Here is a 14341-nt window from a genome sequence, read left to right as displayed (position 1 = left end):
CTTGAATAATTACTTCATAAAAGAAAAAAAAAAGACCACTCCTTTCTAAACAATAAGAACTTTCAATATTAAAAATGCCCTCCTTGACATGGATGTCCTCACTGAGAGTCATCTAAAATTCTATTATTCATTAAATTACAATAAATGCACCACACTGTTCCTAACAACTGAAGAAAGATACTGTGATTCTATAACTTGAGTCCTAGAACTACCAATTAGCACTTTGTCATTAAATATATTAGAAGCATATGAGGTCAACTTGTCTATTACTGTATTTAGTAAAGGAAATACCTTAAGCACACATCCTAAATTGCTGATCTTAGCATTTTATTTCTCTAATTCTACAAAAATCTACCAAAGTAGTTTTTCTCTTTATAGCCTCTAGTACTGAACTCTTAAAGTAGTTTCATATTTTGTCTCTTCAAGAAAGGAGAAACTGCTTCACTGAATTCTACTTAATTCTGGAGTATGGAAAAAGAATTATTTTAAAAATTGTGGCTAATAAGAAAAGAAATTATAAAACATTGTTTTGTACAGAATGAGCTTTATTATCCTCAATTTATAAAGTGCTCTTAAAAATCAATCAGAAAGGAAACAATAAAGAGACCAGAGCAAATTATATTAAACATGTCAAATAATCATCTAAAAAACAGTTAATATTTTTATAGTTTCAAATAAAAACAAACAGTACTAACTATAAACATTTAAAATGTAAAAATGAAACAAAGCAATGAAAACATAAAGGATTATTTAATAGAGTTAAGACAATTATCAATTTGGAGGAAAAACATTCAGATTCTCACTTCACACCAATGCCAAATGAGGTTAAAAACTTAAATTTATTTAAATCTAACTTAGAAAAACTAAAGAAACAGCATTAAATCATTTTTATTACATTTCTGGAGGAGGAATTTCATAAGTTAGTAGTAGTACAAAATTAGGTCAAAAGGTATGTTTACATTAATTTTTAAATTATTTATCTTAAAAATTCACAAAATGAATACATCTATTAACCACCAAGTAATGTTTCACCTTAGTAACCTAAGAAAAAAAGTGGTATGACTTACACCCTATTAAGTTTTTATAAATAATATTTATTGTTGGGTACAGAGCAACAGCCACTTTACTATAAACATAAATTGATACTTTTTATAAATATTACAATTAGTTGTAAGAGCCTTTAAAATGTGAGCTAAAAATCATTTCTGGCAATATACTAGACAGCAATACTTATATAGAAAACATGTATAAACATCCTTCACAGTGTTATTTATATATGCAAAATGTTAGAACAGGAGAAATGATTCATCTACACATGGAACATCATACAGCCATTTATTATAATAATTATGAAGACTGACTGTGAAAATGGGAAAATGAACATTAGGTTAAAAAACTGGGCATGAAATTAAATGTTTTATCTATAATAATTTAAGACATATATATTTGGAATACTGGAAGAAGCCTATCAAAATGTTAATATAGTTATATCATTTCCCAAGCTTTAAAATTCTCAAACCAGCTATTAAAATCATTAAAACACACACCCTTTATAGCTAAATCAAACACTACCTACCATCATTCTACCAAAGAGGCATGAGGTTTAACTTAACATTTTAAAAGAAACTAAGAAGGTAAGCCAGCGGTTCTCAGCCTGTGGGTCGCGACCCCTTTGGGGGTCGAATGACCCTTTCACAGGGGTCGCCTAAGACCATCGGAAAACACATATAAAATTACATATTGTTTTTGTAATTAATCACTATGCTTTAATTATGTTCAATTTATAACAATGAAAATACATCCTGCATATCAGATATTTACATTACGATTCATAACAGTAGCAAAATTACAGTTATGAAGTAGCAACGAAAGTAATTTTATGGTTGGGGGTGACCACAACATGAGGAACTGTATTAAAGGGTCGCGGCATTAGGAAGGTTGAGAAACACTGAGGTAAGCAAAGTAACAATATGAAACATTTCTCATCTTGGGACACTCAGTGTGCTGAGGATAAAGACTCAATATCTGGGCTCAAAACTATGTAACTGAATAATGCAGAAAGGACATTTACTAATTCTAATCTTTTTTGAAAATTCCTTCAACAAACGTTCTAGAGAACAAATGTTCTTTAGACAATTGGTTAATTACTATTAGCATCAAATATTAAATACTATTAAATAGAACCTTATTTGAAAGATAATCCCTTGAAATATTAACTAAGGAAATAAGTAGACAGAGGCAATAAAATTAAAGAAAATTCCATACACAACAGCACCATTTTTATTTGGTATCATCAGATGAGTTCTGTAAATGAATTTCTTAGGAAACTGAAATGCATTAACAAAGCTCTGAAAAAGGTTACTCTTATAACAATCTTTTTAAAAGACACCAATTTCTTATTTCCTTAAACACAGTACATGGAATAAAGGTTTATTTATGATTGATGTTACCACTATGACACATCACATACTATATACATCTCTACAATATAAGATTCGTTAAGAAATTAATGATTTTAAGACTGCCTCCAGGTAATGGCCTTAAAATACTATTAACTTCTATAGTTCCATCTTCTTTTTAATAGCTCTTCTTCCTTCTCCCTTGAAATGAGATGACAGACAGTTCAACTTGTCAGTGTGCCTAACTCCAATGGCCAATTCTGTGGATAACCTGTGAGCTAAAAAAATCAGATAACCAACCCTGTTAGGGCTGCAAACTTTAAAGTCATTTACTGCAATTAGCAGCGTCTGAATAAAGTCCATAGGTTTATTTTACTTGGTTAGTTATTTTGAAGGCTCAAGATCCCTGTTTATAGTAGCTGTCATCACTAGCACTCAAAATGTCCTTAAATTACTAACAAATAAATATACTGGAATTCCAAAAAAGTGATAAATAATAAAATACACAGTTTAAGTCACCTCAGGGAAAGTTACTCAACTCACTTGTCTCGGACAAGGCAAAATTACCTACATAAATTAGAAAGAACAGCTAAAAAGAAAAACAGAAAGAGGTGAGAAGAATAAGTTTGAATAAAATAGCAAAGTCCATATTGCATGGTTTTAGAAGTAGAGGCTTAGGAATTTGAGAAATATTTACTGATACTGTTTTTTAACGTGTAATTACAGTGCTTATCAAGGTATTAGCTACAGAAATTAGCACCACAATGTGTAACACATCTAGATTAAATGCTACTATAAAAGTCAAAAAGTCTTCTAGCAAATATTCTTTGTAGCTTAATACAGACTGAATTTTCATATGAAATTAGATAGATTTTTTTAAAGCACCTACCTGCAAGGTACTTTTTTAAAAATGTTTTTATTTTGATCTTAACTCAAATAAACTCTTATAAAAATTCAAAAAAAGTTTTCATTTTTATTGATTTTAAAGAGATCAGAGGAGAGGGAGAGAGAAAAGAGAGAAATAGCAATGAGAGAGGGAGAGAGAGAGAAAGAGAGAGAGTGATTTGATTGCCTCCCTTAAACACTCTAACAGGAAATAAACCCACAACCTGGGCTAGTGCCCTGACAGGAATCCAACCCGCAACTCCTTGGTACACAGGACAACACTCAACCAACTGAGCACACCAGCCAGGGCTGCAATGTACTTTTACTGAGGTTTCTGGTCAATATGTAATCTCTCTTGAACACTGAAATCTCTCTTGGACACTGATTCAAAAGGTAAGAAATAAAACTTATAGTCTTGGTATAATTACTAGGTAACATAGGCATTACAATGTATAGTTTACAATGTTACAGGTCTATAGAAATTAACATTGTGTTAGACCTTTGGGAAAAAACCCAAGTGAGGACAAATCAGTATTATATTATCAGTTATCCATTTCTCTAATACTGAAGCTCATTAGCTGTCATAGATCACTTCTATAGCAGTAATAATTGACAAAAAGGAAAATAAAATGTCTTGGTTAAGTTTTATTCGAGCACATTCAAATCATGTAAGTTACATTTCTCCTGCTCCTTGGATTTTCTCAGCATATTTCTTCCCAGTACTAGATAATTTAGTCTGTAACAGTCTGCAAGACTGGTAATTCCCAACACCCACTACAAAAAGCAGTTTATAAAACAAAGTTGTTGGCATAAGGAACATACATTATTGTGAAGATCGGATGCACAGGAGAACTACCAAAGACCCAATTACTAAGCAAAACTTTGTAGATGCCTTTGCAAAGGCCATTATAGTTGTGACCTTTGAATCCATTGTAATTTTCACAATTTCCTACTTTTATTTTTGTATTGATTTTTAGAGAGAAAGAGGAAGGGGGAGGAGGATGGAGGGAAAGTGTGGGGAAGGGAAAGGAGAGAGGGAGGGAGGGAACTCCCGGGAGGGAAGATGGGAAGGGAGGTAGGGAGGGAAACAGATTTATCGCTCCTCTTATGTATGCATTCATTGATTGATTCTTGCATGTGGCCTGACCAGAGATCGAACCCAAAACACTGGGAGTATGGCAGGCCGCTCTAACTGAGCAACCTAGCCAAGGGCAACAATTTCCTTTTAAAAATAATAAAACTTATTCAATAAATGTTATTTAACAAGAGGGCTATACACCTAAGTATAACTTCAATTAAATATCAACCTCAGTTGCTGACTTTTTATGACAGGTGATAGCTATCAGGCAATTTGGGGGGAGGATTGAAAATTGTCTTCAAAATTATTTAAGAGAAAAAAATTACCTCAAATGCTGATTCCAAATTCTGGTCAATCCAGCTTGCCCTGCAACAACCAACATGAGCCTGTCTATTCTTGGAGCATGGTTCTGTCAACCTTCTACCATCCTCTTTACTCTGCAACTTCTCCAATTCCATTTCAGTATCAACCTATACATTCCCATATCTCCTTTTCCTTTTTCCCACATCACATCTCTCTCAAATATAACTTTTATTAACTATAACCAATATGCCTGAATTATTACAATTGAAAAACCACACTACCCAAGAACAAGACTTTTCTTTTTATGTGACAGGTCAAATAAATAATAATGCTGGTAAATTTGGGAGAAAAAATACAAAAAAACAACAATGGTAAAATGCTGCTTAGCAACTTTTAATTATATGTATATTTATACTACCTACTGATATATCAACCATTCTTCTGTTAAACTCACTCACTATATTTCACTGTCAGAACAATTACTTTGAGCTGATAACTGCTACTAGTAAAACTTCTAGAAAACTAACTATACAGATACTTTTCTTATAGTTTAGAATATGTAAGTATTATAAAATATAAACATATGCATGTAAGGGTAAGTATATAATTCAAATATTAAGTATAAAAATAAAGATCCCAAGTCATAAAATATTTTTCCTTAAGTCCTATTTTACATAAACTTTATTTTTACAAAGCTCCTAGGATACTAAATCTTTAGCACAAAAAATAATGCTATCATTCAAGATACTTTCACAAAATTACACCACCCAAAAATCTGTACAAACAAAAAATGTATTTTTTAAAGCAAGAATGCATGAGTCAAGACAATAGGCATATATCACTAAATAAAAGTTGAGTAGGAAAAATCGTACTGATTGCTAATGTTGTAATAGTGTATCTTAAAACAACACCCCTCCGTTTCCTTAAGAAAACAAATTAATACACGGAAAACAGCTGAAATAATGGCCCAACTACCGCTAAGAGTGGTCACAGATTTAGGACTGGGGAAGGCAATTTGGTAGAGTGTAACAGGGAGCCTTCTCTGTATGAAGTGTAGACGCAAGTAACACTTTTGTAGCTTAAAAAATATATACGAATGGATTACCTAGTTATCTGGTTCGTTTTGTAATTAACTCCCCACTGAGAATACTAAATAAATCCAAAGAATGCGCAAGAATATGAAAAAAAGTCTACTGTAATTCATTTTTGATAAGCCATTCGAGTTGGGAGAAAAATTAATTTGATGACTAACTCATTGGAGAAAAACTGAACTCAAACTCTGATAACCAAGTTTATGAAAAGGAGTTAATTAAAAACTTGACTTAAAACATTCCACTATTACTTTAAATATGTAACCTAAAACAACCATCCCTGAACATCAAAGATGGCAACCTCGTAACACAGTAATCAAAATCTTATCGGTAATGATGAGTCAATAGGCACGTACGTACAAAAGATGAAAAGAACAATTTTATTCTGATATCAGGCACTGTCAGAGACATAAAGGGTCTCTCCATAAACTGCCAAAAGTTATTGTAAACACAAAAGTAAGAATGATCAATGCCCAAATAAACAGGAGTGAGTGATGCCCAGAAGGAAGAAATGAAAGGCGCTCTGTTTTTAGCGCCTGAGAACGGCCAGTGGAGAAAGGTACCGCAGCAGGAACAAGCGACAGAATGGTTAACAGGACTGGAATTTAGAAAATGGCAACAAGGAGCAAAACTAACAAGAACGTTTTGAAAGTAAGAGTAACAGTATCCAATGGAATCATCACGTCTGCACGAGCACGGCTCCAGACTTCCAGCGAGTTGGGACGGGGGTGGAACTAAGACTGCGCGGGGCGGAGGGTGCCCGGGTGCGGGACGCACAGTGCAGGTGGCGGAGCGCCCGCAGGGGGGTGAGGAGAAGACCGTCCCGCCTCAATGGGGTCAAGGTATTCCCTGCCAGACTAGAGGAAGCTGACACAGCACGTCTCCCAACACCAAGAGGCACTCGCTCCCGGCCCCTCCCTAACAACTTGCCTTGTAGAAAGAGTTGCAGGTCCCAGGCCCCGGGAACCCAGGGCTCCGCCATCCAGGGCAACTGCTCTGCCAACAAGGTCCCGCGAGAATCGAGAGATCTCGCGATACAAACCCACTAGCATCTCGCGAGTTTCCAAGAACATGGCGGTACAGGAAAATCTGTAGTTCGACAGTGAAAAAGTGTTTCCTGAACCGACTGAAGAATGTTGTGTACAACACAGAAAGGGCAGGAAGTCTTATCCGCCTTACATTTCTCACCCTACTTCCTCTAGTATAAAAGATAAGTAGCAAACAACCCTAAAATCCCTGAATGACCAGTTATACTACAGACACAGCATCCCTCCACCTCAGCCCGCCTGTCACGTGGAAGCCGATGCTCAGCGTGCCCGTCACGTGGGCCGCTACAGAGCGCGCGCGCGCGCGCACCCGCCGCCCTCCCCGGCTCCCTTTCGCCCGCGCACACGTGCGCGCGCACCCCCGCCCCACGTGGGGGCTTCGCCGCCGCCGCCTCCAGGCCACCCCCTCCCGGCGCTCTACTCCAAATCCGGGTCCCGAGCCGAATGTACCCCGAGTTCCCTCTTCCTCTCCCGTTTCCCCTCCCCCGCGTCTGGCCCTCACCACGTGCCCCGAGCGCCTCTCACCTTCCTCGCGGAGCAGGTCTCCGCGGGCCACTCGGGGAGGTGCCGCCGCCGTGGCCGCTCTCCACCCCCACCACACCACTTGCTCGGGTGGCCGCCGCCGCAGGAAGCTCGACGGCGGGGCCGCGGCGCTTCCAGGTGGGTCCCCGCCTCCCGCTCTTGCCACTTCCCGCAGTACCAGCGGCTCCTTCCGGTCCCCTCCTCTCTCGTCGCTGGGACGGGCTGGCGGCGGTGGCTGCAGGCGCGCTCACTACACCGCCTGCTGGTAACTGCAGCCGCTGCAGCGCCCGCGGGCGGGGGGCCGCCGAGGTCCACCCCCGCGATCCGCCCCGGCCCCGGCCCGGAGGCGAGGGCTGGTCTGAGGGCAGGACCCAGTCCATGCCTTGCGGGAGTCTCCCGTGGCCCTACCCAGGTAGGAAAGGCGTCTCCGTAGCTGCACTGTTGGAAATCGGCTTCATCCGGCCCCGTGTGGCCCGGAGAGAGTTGCACACCTTAGCTCCCTTGGAGGTGGTCTCAGGCTAGCAAATACCGATGGATATTGCACCGCTCCTGCCTAGCTCATCTCCACCCCAGCTGGGTCCCCTCACTCTCCCCGCTGGCTCTCCGCCTGTTCCTACAACACGCAGGCTCAGTCCACTTCAGGACTGCGCTTGCCGTTCCCTGGGGCAAGAACACGTCCTCCAGCTTTCCTTTCACTCCTGGATGTCCTAGTCCCTTCTCAAGGGTCAACATCTGAGACTTCCCCAACCGCAAGAGTACACTTGCGCCATTTCCTCGTGAGTTATAACTTGGAGACCTGATGAGTCCATGACCTGCCACCAAGAAAGTGAGAGAGATCCTTCCAGCCGAGGACTTTTAACTTTTGCTCATTGCTTTATCCCAGACCTCTGTGTGTCACAAAACAGTGTTCAGTAATCAGTCTATTAAAACTGGACGAAAGGGGCCACATGCTGACCTGACGAACTCAGGGAGCCTGCATGGCAGTCTTGCAAACTCAGAGGCCTCAAGTAACCACAAAGGATGGTCTGAAATTAAACTTTAAAAGCAGTTATGTCCTAGGCCAGTATGTTCACTGACAAGGTCAACCTTTACCTTAACTGAGCCTATTTGTCTTTTGGCATCTGTGATGACATACCCTTGAAATGACTAGGTCATTGGTCGGCAAACTCATTAGTCAACGGAGCCAAATATCAACAGTACAACGATTGAAATTCCTTTTGAGAGCCAAATTTTTTAAACTATATAGGTAGGTACATTGTTATTAATTAGGGTACTCCTAAGGCTTAGGAAGAGCCACACTCAAAGGGCCAAAGAGCCGCATGTGGCTCCCAAGCCGCAGTTTGCTGACCACGGGTCTAGGTAACTTGTAACTTCCTTTTCTGGAGCCCCTGGGGCACAACCAAATGTGCTGGGCACCAGGACAGATACTACAAATTCCCTCATTATCATGTTAATTGATCCTGCACCCACCTAAGTTTGTGTCCATCATTTTACTTTTTATCCAGTCCCAGGGGTTTCCCCTGCTTTGCTTTATCCCACCTCCTTAATCTATCACCAATGGATTTCCTGTAACCCACCTACATCCTTTGATTGCAATGTATAAATACAAATGTAACCCGCCATTCTCCGGAGCGTTATCTCAATTCGTTGAGGTTCTGCTTCCCAGCCTATGTCTGCAGTTTGGATCAAATAAACTCACAAAAATTCTTTTCAGGGTTCAATGGCTTTTTATGTTAACTTACATTAACAAAACAAAGCTATGTTGAGCAGGAAGATAAAGCCCAACACATCCTGTTGGAGGTAAGTACGTTGGGTTGATAGTTCCATTGACAACCTTACCATTTATGAGCTGTGAAAAAGCTGAGCTAAATCTCCTTCCCTGTCTGTGGTTTGAAGATTATATTGCAAAAATATAGACTCCAGTGGTGGAAGCCATTTTAACTGAAGCTCTTCTGAAATTGTCAAGAAATGCTGAATTGCTTTTGATTTTGGAATTTTTTTTCCAGGCAAGTAGATATATGTACCTCTTTTTATTTTGCTAAAAAAGTTATTAAATGGTGGAAATGGGTTTTTGTATTTGTTTTGAGAGTTCAACCCAAACATCTCTTTTAAGACAAAGTGTGACAGTTATATTTTCATATTAACACATTAATGAGGCTTTATTAAACCTAATTGGTTCCAGGCCCTAATGGACACAAATATAAACAAAACAAGGCTTTTCCACCTTGCTCTATACCAGTGGTTCTCAACCTTCCTAATGCCGCGACCCTTTAATATAGTGCCTCATGTTGTGGTGACCCCCAACCATAAAATTATTTTTGTTGCTACTTCATAACTAATTTTGCTACTGTTATGAATCATAATGTAAATATCTGATATGCAGAATGTATTTTCATTTTTACAAATTGAACATAATTAAAACATAGTGACTAATCACAAAAACAATATGTAATTATATATGTGTTTTCCGATGGTCTTAGGCGACCCCTGTGAAAGGGTCGTTCGACCCCCAAAGGGGACTCGACTCACAGGTTGAGAACTGCTGCTCTATATGATGATAGAGCCAAGTCCTATTTATAATAATCATAACACCTTGAGTCCCATGTCCAGCAATATGCTATGTACTTTTTATACCTTACTAGAGGCCTGGTGCACAAAAATCATGCGTGGGGGGGAGTCTCTCAGCCCAGCCTGCATCCTTTCCAATCTGGGACCCCTTGGGGGATGTCCGACAGCCAGTTTAGGCACAATCCCACAGTCCGACACCCTCTCGCAATCCGGGACCACTGGCTCCTAACCGCTCACCTGCCTGTCTGTAACCACTCTGGCCGCTGGCCTGATCACCCCTAACCGCTCTCCCCTGCCGGCCTTATCACCCCTAACTGCTCTCCCCTGCTGGCCTGATCGCTCCTAACTGCCTCTGCCTAGGCCCCTGCCACAGTGGCTTTATCCAGAAGGAAGACTGGATGACCAAAAGATGCCTGGTCTATCCAGTCTAATTAGCATATTACACTTTTATTAGTATAGATCAGGGGTGGGCAAACTTTTTGACTCAAGGGCCGCAATGGGTTCTTAAACTGGACCGGAGGGCCGGAACAAAAGCATGGATGGAGTGTTTGTGTGAACTAATATAAATTCAAAGTAAACATCATTACATAAAAGGGTACGGTCTTTTTTTTTTTTTTTTTTTTTTTTTAGTTTTATTCATTTCAAACGGGCCGAATCCAGCCCGCGGGCCGTAGTTTGCCCACGGCTGGTATAGATCATATTTTAGACTTGCAATAGTCCTGAGATAGATACCATTAGTGGTGGGCACTGAAATGTACTTCTTAGATCCCCTTCAGGAATGAAGGGCTTGTTACCCCCCAGCAGCCAAGAGTGTTGCCCACAGCCATCAGCTGTCAGCCCCCTTCTGGTATTGCATAGTCACCCTCTCCCAACGGGGCCACATCCAATGACAATCAACTCAGGGATACAAATAGTATCTATCTCAGGATTGTTGGAAGACCCAGCCTCCTCATCCCAACTCGAGACAATTCTTACGGATCATCCCGTCTCCAGAACAACCTGTAACAGCTGAAGTATACCATTAAGACTGCACCCCAGCTCAACTTCTCCCTCTGCCCGATTCTTCCCTTCCTCACCAGTGATGACCCCAAGAGCCTTTCCTAATAAATCTGCACACTAATCAAGTCTGCTTTCTGGGAAACCTAATCTGTGACATTATTCACATTTTTCTGATGAGAAAATAGCCTTAGAGAGGTTAAGATATTTGCCTAAGTCTGAACTGCAGAAAGTTCTATATAGAGAAGTATAAATAAGTATGGTGGGAATAGGAAGGCTTGGGAAAGGCTTTTTATAAGGGTTGACATTTGAGTTGCAGCATAACTTTGAAAAGCAGAGAAAAAAGACCATTCTCAGCTGAGGGAATGAGAGTGTGTGGGAAGATGAGGGAGGACTACAAGTACCCCAAGTGACTGAGCCTAGGGTCTTTGCAGCAAGCCCTAAAGGGGTGAGGGGAAAAGACCAGTACATTGATGGTAAAGAAGGTAGTCAAGGAGATAAAACTATAGGCCTGGGCGTAGGTCCCTAATGAATAGAAGGGGATAAGAGACCCCGAGATCTTCAGTTATCTAAGAGAGGAAAAGAGGAACTTCCTTGTTCTTGGCAAAATGAACCACTGCCAATCTAGCGAAGGCCAGTCTCAACGTATAATATATCCCTATGTGGCCTTTCTTATTTTCATCTAGGTTCACAGAATATTGAAGATGGAAGAGACTTAAAATCATCAAATTCCGGGGTTTGTATGATATTTCTGAAGCACTGGTATTCTGTTTACAGATGCAATCTTATACCAGAATCCAGTAAGTAACCCAAATAAAAAATGACGTGGAATTGGGCAACTGCTAATATTTCCATCAGTTCCTTCCATGGCACATAAGGCACTGCCTCAAAACATGTTTAGAAAACCACTGATGTGGTTCATTCATTTATTTTTTCAAAAAATAATGCCAGAAACTATAGTAGGTGCTGGAGATATAGTAGTGAACAAAGAAAGCAAGCATAGCCCTAAACTTACAGAGCCTGTAGTATAGGGAGGGAGGCTGACTGACATTCAAGAAATAACAGATACATAGATTCAAACTGATAAGTACCATGAATGAAAAGTACAAGTTACTATGAGAATATGTCCATTATGTTCAAAGGTACATGTCTAAGGTTTCTAGATGGAAGGAAAAGGGAGGCCTTCCTGAGGAGATAATATTTAGGCAAAGGGTGGGAAAAACATTCCACAGACAGCCCTGGCCAAGTAGCTCAGTTGCATTGTGATACGCCAAGTTTGTGGGTTTGATTCCTGGTCAGGGCACATGCAAGAAGCAATTAAGAATGCATAAAAAAGTGGAACAATAAATTGATGTTTCTCCTTTCACTCTCTCCCCACTCCCTATCTCTAAAATCAATCAATAAATAAAACTTAAAAAACATTCCGCAGGCAGAGGAGTTGATGCAAAGCCCCTATGATGATGGAACTTATTACTAATTTACTAATAAGTTACTAACACTAACAATACAACTACCAGAAAGAAGCCCCCACTTTTTCTGTCACTATATAAAATCTGATGAAACAATGTATACTATTTCTCTAAGATATTTTCCATGTCATTAGTTTTTAAAAACTCCAAGAGATACTTATGTATCTTTACTTATCCATTTTTCTATTTGGGCTAGTCCACTTTCATGCTATTATGAATGATTGGTTTGCTGGATGTCCTTGTGTCTAAATATGTGTCCAAATATTTTGGGGCTTGAATCTCTAAATCAATCAAGGTAGTTGATTGAATTTGTGGATAAATTAAAAGAGTCTAGGATTCCTGGAGTCTAGGAGTCCCAGGAGATGGAGGTGACCACAGGAAACACTAAAGTTGGAGCAGATTTAGGGGGGAAAAGTGAGTTTGGTTAGGCCCATGGTGGGCAAACTGCAGCTCTTGAGCCACATGCGGCTTTTTGGCCCCTTGAGTGTGGCTCTTCCACAAAATACCACATGCGGGCGCACATACAGTGCGATTGAAACTTCGTGGCCCATGCGCAGAAGTCGGTTTTCAGCCTGGACAAGTCTATTTTGAAGAAGTACTGTTGATATTTGGCTCTGTTGACTAATGAGTTTGCCGACCACTGGTAGGCTATGCTGTAAGAAGTTAATTCATACATCCAAATGAAGCCCAGGGCTCATTTGAATATATATGTCTGGGATGCAGGCTCTAGGGCTAAGCTGGAGGTACAGGTTTGTGAGTTTTTAACATACAAGTAATAATTGGAACCTGGGTTTAGATTAGGTTATCCAGGGATGCACAGAGTGAAAAGAGCTGAAAATGAACAAAACCCTGAGACACTGAAATTTGTAGGCAAGGAAAAAAGCGACAACGATAGAGAAACAAGAGGCTACAATAGTAAAAGAAAAACTGGGATAGAATTGTACTCACAAAAACCAGGGATGAGAAAATTTGAAAGAGGAAGTCATCAACATTAATTTATTGGACAAACTTACCAGATACCTATTTTGTGCCACACACCATGTTAAGCATTGGGGTCAACAAGACAAATCCTTTTGGAGCTTACTATCTGGTGGGGAAGACGTTGTACACTACTGAAAAGGTCAATATATTTGGCATATTTTAAAAATTATACCTTGTTTATTTCTAAAACACTTATGTGGCTTAGGGGGAAAAAATAGTATAATAGGGTAAATGAAATTTAAAATAATTAAAATGGGAAAATTTAGGCAAAAGGAAAATAGAAGCAAGAAAAATAATGCGCAATAATATATGTTCTGAGGTCCTGAACACTTAAAGTTTTCTGGCAGATGTAACAAGGAAAAACAAGATCGGTTATGACAGGCTGAGTATACTTGGGATAACAAACCAGTTGCTCAGAGGAGGCATTACTATTCCTAGTGCTAAAACCACATACATTTTCCCAATGGTTTCTCAAAATGAGATGATGAATATAATGAACAGTGTCCTCAACAGCGTCCTTATAGTAGGTCTGACAATTTTATGGGACTTTATTATATCTTGCATTCTAGACTCAAGGAAGTTCTCTAAGCTTGGAAGAGGTGGAAAGCATAGCCCAGGCAAGAAACTCTCTTATAAGCCTAATTTAGTACAAGAAAAGATTTACAAACATTTAAAATGATGAATAAATTATACATTCTTCAGATGATCCTCCATTCTTTCATGATACTCCATTCATTTAGTTGATACAGTCTCTCACTGATCTCAACCAACCTCAGGGGCATCAAGTTAGTACTGGTTTCAACATTTACCACATCACAAGTCCAAAACCATTTTCCTCTTTTTCCACAATTCATTCACAGCAGGGGTGGGGGACCTTTTTTCTGCCAAGGGCCATTTGGATATTTAGAACATCATTTACAGGTCATACAAAATTATCAACTTAAAAATTAGCCTGCTATATTTGGTCAAACATTTAATTAACTCACCTCTAATGCCTTGGCAA

The 14341-nt window shown here is 39.7% G+C and overlaps 1 protein-coding gene across 1 annotated transcript in view; it reads right to left on the bottom strand.

The window, feature by feature from the left end:
• ZZZ3 (zinc finger ZZ-type containing 3) overlaps window positions 1–7451 on the bottom strand; it is a 116114-nt gene extending 108663 nt beyond the window's left edge. Inside the window, exons 1-2 of the mRNA XM_081088443.1 lie at window positions 7328–7451; window positions 6687–6845 (exon numbers count right to left, since the gene is read on the bottom strand). The gene's annotated coding sequence lies outside the window, so the exon portion shown is untranslated. The remainder of the gene's footprint in view (window positions 1–6686; window positions 6846–7327) is intronic.
• Between the last annotated feature and the right edge of the window lie 6890 nt (window positions 7452–14341).

The sequence above is a fragment of the Myotis nattereri genome (assembly GCF_964212035.1).
Source record: "Myotis nattereri genome assembly, chromosome: 3".
In the NCBI taxonomy this organism is placed as follows: Eukaryota; Metazoa; Chordata; class Mammalia; order Chiroptera; family Vespertilionidae; genus Myotis; species Myotis nattereri.
This window is presented reverse-complemented; position numbering and strand designations above follow the sequence as displayed.